The 9,676-nt window shown below is 42.0% G+C and overlaps 1 protein-coding gene across 3 annotated transcripts in view; it reads right to left on the bottom strand.

Annotated features, from left to right (window-relative positions):
- The window catches only part of GRM5 (glutamate metabotropic receptor 5), a 286,832-nt gene that overhangs the window by 25,217 nt on the left and 251,939 nt on the right, over positions 1-9,676 (bottom strand). The window lies entirely within an intron of this gene.

The raw sequence follows: 9,676 nt of genomic DNA, 5'->3' as shown, positions 1-9,676 counted from the left end.
GTGGTACTCAGTTACCTACTGAGGTTAAACCACAACAACAGTTTATCTGGAGTATAACATGATGACTGAAAAAACGGCCAAGATGATTAAGATAAGTCACTTTTCTTCACTTTTTCCTTTCAAATGATTTTAAATATAGTAGTTTATGAACAAATTTCAGAATCAAGTTGTTTTACCTCAGTGCAAAATGCTTCAAAGTTGTCTGCATACTATATGCACTTAAAGGACCAGATGTCAATCCTATTAATTATATTGTACGCTATGAAGGATATTGGTACTTGTTTAATGATTATGGAGAGGAATCTTATAGATTCTAGCTGTCAAGAAAAAAAGAGTGCTTCTTTCTCAGATATGCTACTTTTTTTCTAACAAAAATTTTTTAGGATCAGAGTTGCAGATAATAGGTAATTTGGGATGGCACACCCTGCTCACTTCTTTATCTGTCATTCATCCTTTTGAGACTTCTGAGGAATTAAAACATCATCTAACTCGTGAAATCGAACTGAATTCAATAAATTAGTGTCAAAGCTGAATTAGCAGTGCAACCCATCTAAGGACACTTGTTTTTCAGTCTATGTATAGGTTTTAATAAATCATTCTATGTACACATGTCATAGGAAGTCAAAGAAGCTTTTCATTCCACAGTGTGCAGATCAACGGACAGGAGTAAAAGCTGGCAGAAAACTTCTTGCTGGCATCCCTCCTCCCTCCCTCCTTTCTTTTTGCACTGTAAAGCCTGGATAGGAATAAGGGGGGGAGGACCTCGATGCTCTGGAATGCAACTTCCTGACAATAGTAGACACGCTGGCACTGCCAGCCAGGGCAGGACTGCTGGAGGGAGGTCATGGAGTGGGGGAAATGCAACTAAAGGCTTTTATTTCCCCTATACTTGTATTAAGCTTGACTAACCTTGATTGCAAAATATAAATGACCTCAAAATTTAGGATTGTTGTAATCAGGTTGCTGTCTTCTGGTTAGGTCAGACAGAAAGGTGTCAGCCTGACTCGGGGTGGGTGGTGACAAGGCACTTCTCCCTGTGGGGATGGAGCACTGGGTGCTCACATCTGCATTTTCAGCAGTGAGGGTAATTAGCACTCTCTGATGGGCATCTAGATGCCAAGCAATCCCAGTTAATTAAGGAACCTGGGACCTCAATGACTTGATGAACAGGAGTAATTGTAGACATCAGGACTATAATTTGGGAATTTCTACATGCAAGATCTACTCTTTGCCTTTTCCTCTATTTTAAGTGGAGATTAAAGTTTTTCCAAATCTGCCACTGACATTCTTAGTAATAAAAATAATTTCATGAAATGGTATAAGTAGATATTAGGTTTAGCTCCTCTCTTCTCCCAGTATTTCTGTAGTCTACATCTCTATGAAATTAATATTATAAAAAATATAATACCTACAATAAGGTGGTGTACTCAATAGATTGTGTGGCAAAAGTACAAGGCAGATAGTTCTGTATTCTTGCAGAAAAATCAGAAGGATTAGGGTCAACAAGTCTTTGACATTAGTGCAGTTAAAGGATACAAATTTGCAGTCACTCCACTGTAACAGGATTTTGCTCTTAGTTACTAAATGCAGATTAATTTTCCATCCATATTTTAACTGCTTTGGTGTGCAAAGCTTTCTGTTGCAATAATAAAATTATTACCATGTCTTAATGTAACAAAGACATTTAGATTTTTATAGAACACTCTCATAGCATTAGTTGATGATGCCTATTTGACTCTTGTTGGTTTTAAAGAGTTTACTTATTAATTGTGAGGGAGACACTGTATTTCATTCTGACTTCATCAAGATTAATGTAGCACAGTAATCACATCATTAAAATCAACATTTTATACCAGTGAGAGTGGTGGAAGAAGGGTTAAAACCAAAAAGCATACTCTGGTGTGTGCATATATCCCCATGTGGGTTCTTCCCCAAGAAGTTTTATGAGTAAGTGACCTCTAAATCTATTTCCAGTTTTACCAACATTTAATTAATGTTTTGGGGAAACAAATTGTTACCAGCTTCTAATACTACTATATATTCTTGGACAGGAAATTTGAAGAGAAAAGGTCTTTATCTGGCCTTTACATGCAGACAATGATATAGGGGCTGAATTTTGCTCAGTTTCTAATGTTGCAGCAGAGGTGAATCATAACCAAGCATTTCTCATTAGTTTCAGACTATTTCATGCCTTCCTTGCTTTATTACTCTTTTTACATTCTCTTAATAAAATACCTGAGAAAAAAGTTGAAAACTTGTCCCATTTTTTCCCCCATCACTGGGTACACTTTACAAGAAGAATGCTAAACTGTGCAATGATTTATTCCTCAATTAAGATTTAAGGAACGGATAGTCTTCATAAAGCGATGATTGGTGAGGTTTTCATATAATAGCTTTGCAGCTAATGGTTTCTGACAATGGCACTTTGCAGAAAGGGACAAGATCAAGTAAAAGAAATATGGGAAAACAGCACTCTGAGTGCTCAGGGTAGGTTGATGGCCAGGATACCAAGGCAAAAGCTGAAAAATGGTAACACAAGAACTCATTCCTATCCCCTAAATATGTGTATGCTCAATGGTCATTTGGACAAGATCCTCCCCACAGCCCACCACTTACAATTCATCAACATCTCTAAGCACCTGGAAAGACTTCTCTCCTAGCTGGCTCAGAAATGCCAGGTGGAACAGAGCCAGCAGCCTAGTCTTGTGGTCCCTGCAGTGTGCTGAGGCAATCTTTGGCTTGTGGAAAGGCTGTTAGGAGCCAGTCCAATTTGGAGCAGGTGTAGAGTTGTTCTACTCTGTGCTTAAGAGTGCGCTGCTTCTGGGACCAGAGCCCCAGTAAAATTGACATAAAACTGCCTCTATGTTCTTCTGGCCAGAAACGTAACCAGTGGGAGCAAGGTACTAGATACGCACGTGAATAGCAAGACAAGCAGATATAAAAAATCAGAGTCCCATTTGACACGCTAGGGAAAGGTTTTCTGAAAGAACCATCAAAAATCACCAACAAATTACAGATAAGGAGGTATAAGGATCTTCTGGGGGAAAAAAAAGGGTTCTGATATTTTGGAAAAACATCTGGCTACTTCAGGGATGGGCTAAATTGTGCCATAAACAAGGAGAGGAGAAGCTCTTGAAGGCTTGACCACTGCCATAGGTCTATTAGTACCCTGTGCTCTCTCTGTAGAGGTAAACTTGTCACTTATTTCTGATCTTTCATATTGCATTAAAATCAGTTCATCTGGGAGAAGAGTTTACAGATACGAAGCACTGTATTATAGTCCATATTTTCTGGGGATTTGATCTTGACACTGTTTTAATTTGTTATTATAGCCTTGACACCTAATAGACCTTACCATGCCTTCAACATCCATAAAACTGTATCAGCTTAGCACTGAAAATCCCTTTCATGGTAGGCAATATAAAATATATAATTAAACTAGTTCCAAAGGTAAATATGACAGACTAAGGCTTGTGAATAGGATGCACTCCGGAAAGTGAAAGGAGTTCAGTGAAGTCTCTTGAGTCAACATCATGAGCTAAAGCTCACTGAATCTGCACATGGAGACTAAAACTGGTGGAAAATTACTGCTGATTTAGTAAGTCCTAAATATTTTTCAGTGGGGTTTGGCATCCTGGGCAGTGAGTTCAGCCCGTTGACAAAAGACTTGGTTTTCTTGTTAACTTTTCACAGACCTTTCCAAGAATAACAGAAGTCCAAACACCAAGGCTGAAACCTAAACAACAACCTAGCCACGTCTTAGTTGAATGAGAGTCTCCACATAGGATTTGGCACACAGTATTCAAAGTGTATTGATGTTATTTATGCTGTTAGGTATTTCATATTAATGCTTCTGAATGTTTCCCTATTTATAATCCCAAAAGATGTGAGAAGGGATATCTTGATTAGTTATTTGGGTTTTCACATATGGAGAGCCGAGATGCAAAAATGTAGGAGTCAATAAAAATCTACATGAAGCTGGCAGAGTAGCTTTTATAATATTTTTTTTTTTTAATAAAACCCCAACTTGTTACCCAAACTGACAAGGCAAAAGTGAGGATTACACTCTCCAAAGTCCTGGGTGAGAAATCAGCCCCCTGACCTCCACATGGAATGTGAACCAACTGAAGTGAGAGAGGACATTTTTAACATTTCGGTACTAAGTTCTGGTGCTATGGTAAATTATTAAGGTCACCAGTTCTTTGCCCTGTTCTGGTGGGACCTTTTGTGGTTGCCACAGTAGCAGGGCATGTAGAGGTGACCATGTGCTGGCTTCCTAGCTGCTGCGGTTCCCAGGCTGGCACGTTTACTGAAACCATCAGCAAAGGCGGGTTTGCACAGTCAATGGATGCAGCTGAGGACTATGCATGTGTTTATTCTGCCACCTCTGCAGGGCAGGAGTTGGGATCGGTCACATCTTAAACCATGAAAGCTGGGGCATCTGTAGCTCAGGAGTCGAAGTCCCTAGTAACTCAAATATACTGATTTAGCTGTGCATTGTAGTAAAAGGCAAGGCTGTGGATCTTAGAATAATACATTAAAGTTACTCTGTGACTACATGGGGAATGATTCCTTAATTACACAAATGTGCAGAATGACTGGAACAACTGATGAATTGCAGCAATCAGGTCTATCCTTATGTTAGCTCTAATGTTTTGATTTAAGTTTCACTAAAAAATGCTGGCTCTGTGTGTTGTAAATATTTTGTTCAGAATATGTCATGCTCAGCAAACTTTCCACAATGTAAGGCACAATTACAAGTGGATCCTTCTGGCTTTGTTGGCAAGTCGCCCTTCATCCCGCCCAGGAGCCTCCAAGAGCTGTTTGTTGAGCTCAGCATTCTTGAACCAGCTCACTGGAGCCTGAAGCACTGCATGGCTCACGCTGGAGACTTGGGTTGTAAATGGACTGGAAGCTAAAGTCCACACCTTACCTGGAACAAGCAACTGAGGGAAGAAAAGTCCACAAACCCAGCAACAAGGGAGGGGAGAAAATGACAGCCAGAGATCCTGGTCATAATATTGCCACCTGAACCCTTAACTCATCCTCATCTGCTTTGTCCAAGAGGCTGGTATGAGAGTGACTTAAGGAAATGGTTACATTTCATTTGGAATAAGAAATAAAAAGGAAAGAGAAATACAGGGCACAGAAAATCAGGGTGAAAATTGGACATTATCTCTGCTGATGTGCGTTTATAATGCTAAAACCAACCAGATAAAAATTGTGTCCTTCTTCTACCCTTGGTCTGAATTACAGCCTTACCAATTATGGTCAAAAGCAAGATCCTAGTAATGTTTCAGCAGCAAAATCAATGTCAGCACAGGCTAAATTTTGTTCTGCCTCGTGCTCACAACTGTCAGACAATTGCTGAAATTACCAATGGCTGTAACTTTATTGCAAACAACAATACAAGGAAGCAGTTTGATGGCAACAAGCAATTACCATTTGAAAATATTTCGTGCAAGAGATGAATGATTTTTTTTCCTTGGGGGGGGAGGGAGCAGGATCCAGTCTTACAAGACACCTGAGCTTCAGACCCCTGTGGCTTCTGCCACAGCCCGAATCAGCACGCTGCAGGAAGAGCTGACCAAGCCCTTGTGGGGATCCTCTGAGATCTGACGTCAAGCATCGCCCCTGCCCTTGGGCCCGCAGGGGGTTTTCATGAGCCACAGCAGTGGGCTGTCCCAGACGATGCCCAGAGCCAAGACAGCAGCGGCTCCCAGCACTGTCTGCTCTCTGTGGCTCTCGCTGACAGTACAAGCAATGCCCTCAGGATGAGGGAGGCAGTCGTCCTCACTTCTCAGTGAGGAATCCAGATCGGTACAAGCCAAACGGGATACAGCATCAGTGTTGTCAGAGCTCTTTGAAATGGTTGTTGTGTCACTCAGAGGTGGGGTGCCCTTTTTCCAGTCCTTTCCATTCAAGGGTTGTCTGGATAATTCAGCTCTTATCTGGCACTTTCAGAGAGGCAGACAAGATCATGACGCTGCTATCCTGGGTTTACTGTACCTTATTTGGTGAAAGCATTTTTGTAACTATAGTAAAAATATATATTTCTGATATTTAGCCTTATCCTTGAATGGCAAGAAAACATTTCAAGAGCTGTAAAATATTTCAGCTCCTATTTTCATGGGAATCCAATTAAGAAAATCAAAAAGCCAGCGTATTTGGAGTACACAGAGGATGAGAAAAATGTCAATACAGCCTGAAGATAATCCAAGTGTCACTGAAATTAATATCATCTACTTTCCTTGCAGTCCCTAAGGTCACTAGACAAAACTTTGTTTCTGTTATTGATGTATGCTGTCCCTGAATCACAGAAAGAGAGAATAATTGCCTCTTTCCCACCTCAAAAATGTCCTTAAACAAACACTAGTGATAGCTGGACCAAGATGTTCCCACATCCGCTGAAAAAGCTCTGAGATGTTGAGCAAAACTTATCTGGTCTTTCCAAGGCACCCTTTTTGAATGCAGAAGGCCATGTCCTCAAAATCACTTGGGTTTTTGGAGAACCAAAAAGCCATTCTCATCAAGATACTGAAAAATTAATTTAATTTAGGTTTAATTTAATTTTCAGTGTTAAGAAAATCCCTTTATTTGTGTCTAAACATGCCTGCCACCTATTTATCTTCCCTCCACTGTGAATATAATGCAAAGAAGGGCTTTGAGGAATAGTGGAGGGGTTGGCATATACTTCTGGACTTAAACCCGTGAGTTTCTCCTGCTCTAATTGAGTATGTGGCTCAACCACACTAGCCATACTAATGTGTGAAGTGGTGCTGTAATGTATGGCTGTTGCTAACACAATGCATGGGGAGGAAGGGGAGCTACAGTAGTTTGGAAAACATCTTGATACTAAACCAGGAAGAAGAAAATGACTTGGGGTGCATGTTGGGATGGTACAGATAAATTTGGAGAAAAGGAAGAGAATGACTATTTTTTTGTCCAAGGAGGAGCCTGGTCCCTGGGGAATGTTGTATACATAAGCAACGAAACTGAAATTTGTGAGGAAATAAAATATGGGTGGCTAAACATTCCCTTCTCACCTCAGCTTCACTTGTAGATGGAGATATTTTCCAGTAACTGGTTTAATCAAGAGAAACTCTTCCTCCCACTTTCTTTCCCACTACCTTTGGACTTCCTGTACCTTTTTGTACTTCAGAACTCTAATGTCTTTTTCTGTTCTGAGAATAACTTTGTTTTCCTACAGGTACTGCATCCCTTCTGTCTTCTCCCCTCCTGCATCTGAATTCTGATATTCCACAGGTGACTGAAAAAAAGCATTAATTTCTCTTCCTTTCTGTGAGCAACATCCCTGCCATTACACATTTTGTATAATGAAGTTTGTGGCACAAAACTGATGCTGGTCATTGAGCATATGAAAGATGGAGCAATGTTTTGTTGTGTGAGCCAAAAAAAGGATTCAAAAAATGTTTTTATCCAAGTTCAGACCTCTGGCAAACAGTGAGGTGCAGCTCCATGTTGAAAGCCTTCTCAGGCACGTGGCTGATATACTTACAGGACTCTCATCTGAAGGTGATCATGCAAGGAAGACTTATTCCAATGAGCTTTTTATATGTGTAGCCTTGTGGAGCTGACATTACCTAAGACATGGCTTTATCAAGCAGCAAAGAGACACAGACTGCTGCAGTATCAGATGTAGGGACATTTCAAGGAGATTGGTGTATACTTTATAAAACTGAAGGGAAATTTCCTTGCCAGAATACAAAATACATCTCCCTCTCCTTACTTTTAATTCACATTTATTACTAAATCTTATGTTGTAAACAAGACTGAGAGGCAGTTTTTTACAAACTGCAAAACTTGGGACTATAAATATGAACATTAAAAACACAGCTCAATATATTGTATGGATAAGCTGGGAATAGACTTTTTAAAATCTGTTTTTGATACAAAGCTAAATAAGACAAGATCCAGCCATCATGTGAATAGTAAGTTAGGTGGGGACTACACAGCCATGAAGTAATGGATGTCCTGTTACCAGGAGCGCATATTGTATCAGCTGTGCTCATGGAGGCCAAGGGGGGTTCAGTTTCCAAATAGTGCCTGTTGAATTTGTTCCTGGCTGAGGAACAAGGGTTAGATCTCCTGAGGAACATTGCTTGGCACTGATGTTGAGGGATTGTTTTGTGTGCATATTGACCTTGGTCCCTATAAAGGCATAAAATGCACGTCTAAAGCCAGATGACTGGTTTGCAAAATGTAGCAGCTCATGTAATACACAAAGCAGTTGGCTTGACTAAAAAGACAACTACTTTCCTTTAAAACAATCAGAGCTGGGTGGAAAATCATCGACTCATCCTACAACAACTTTCGAGGTACCACCCCATCCTGCTCTTCCATCCTGAGGGCAAAGTAAGACCTTCAGAGGGTAAATCCTCCCACAAGCCCAGACTGATGCCTTGCCCGAGGCATGGAGATCTGCATGCCCTGGGGAGCCAGCTCAAAGCACAGAGCCTGAAGGCCAACCTGGTAGCTGTTCACTCCACTTTGCCTTACATATGGTGCTTATAGGCTAATTATCCAAACTTCATCAGGTCAATGGACAGTTCCATCACTGGTGTTTCAGAAGTGGGTCCTCTGTTGGACCGATGAGGCACTTAGAGCAAGTTCCCTCCTAACTGACTTGCAGCAGCTCCTTTTCCAGCTGATCTGCGTTGGGTAAAACCTCAGCTGCTCACTGAAACAGAGACATGAGCTGGGATCTGCCATATCTCAGGCAAGGCCCCCGGTGGTTGAAGAGTTGACCATTTGCACTAGTTGACCTTCAGAAACTGACCAGCCTGGTGCAGTGGCCTGGTCCCTGTTAACGTGGGCTTTGGAGGCTTCTGGATGGCCCAGCTGGGATGTGAACCTGAGCTTATACCACACCTTCAATACTCTGCTCTGGGGGACATGTGGAGCCGGGTATCTTTTTCTCCCCTTCTCTATTCTCCTGGCACAGGAAAGCTTGCCCTGAGGTGAGACAGCTTTGCTGGCTGATTGCTGAGTGCCTGGGGAGGACGGCCTGGGGGAGTGGGGCTGGAGGAGCACTTGCAAATCTATTTTATTGCTGTTTCAGTTATCTCAGTTAAAAGTTTTTTTCTCAGGGAAAGTTTCATGTTTGACATTTTCTGAAAAATACCTCATCAGTTTCATGCTTAAATGATATTTTTGCAGTAATTAGGTAACGTAGCTCATATATTACAGCAATGCAACATTCCTTACCAGGGAAGTATTAACTCTGCACCCACCATGACTGACGCAGCTTCCCAGACAGAGCTGCGGTGGGAACTCGCTGCCAGCCAGGTGCCAGGCTGCAGGCTGTGCCCTGCTCGTATGCCAGTACCGGACGGCAGCAGTGAGCACACTGTGGGAGGTGCGCCCAGGCAGAGGAACTCCTCCGCTTAGTGACAGAGCTCCGGGAGGAGACGAGTACGTGAAGGAGTATCAGGGACAGCGAGAGAGAGAGAGACTACTGGAACCGCACCCTACCTTCCCTGGGACAGGCCCGACAGGCAGACAAGACGCATGATACGAAGGATTCCCTGTCTGTTGGAAAAGGACCTGGGGGTGCTGGTTGACAGCAGCTGAACATGAGCCGGCAGTGTGCCCAGGCGGCCAAGAAGGCCAATGGCATCCTGGCCTGTATCAGAACTAGTGTGGCCAGCAGGAG

The sequence above is a fragment of the Aptenodytes forsteri genome, unplaced genomic scaffold (genome assembly GCF_000699145.1).
Source record: "Aptenodytes forsteri isolate BGI_AS27 unplaced genomic scaffold, ASM69914v1 Scaffold376, whole genome shotgun sequence".
Taxonomy (NCBI): domain Eukaryota; kingdom Metazoa; phylum Chordata; class Aves; order Sphenisciformes; family Spheniscidae; genus Aptenodytes; species Aptenodytes forsteri.
This window is presented reverse-complemented; position numbering and strand designations above follow the sequence as displayed.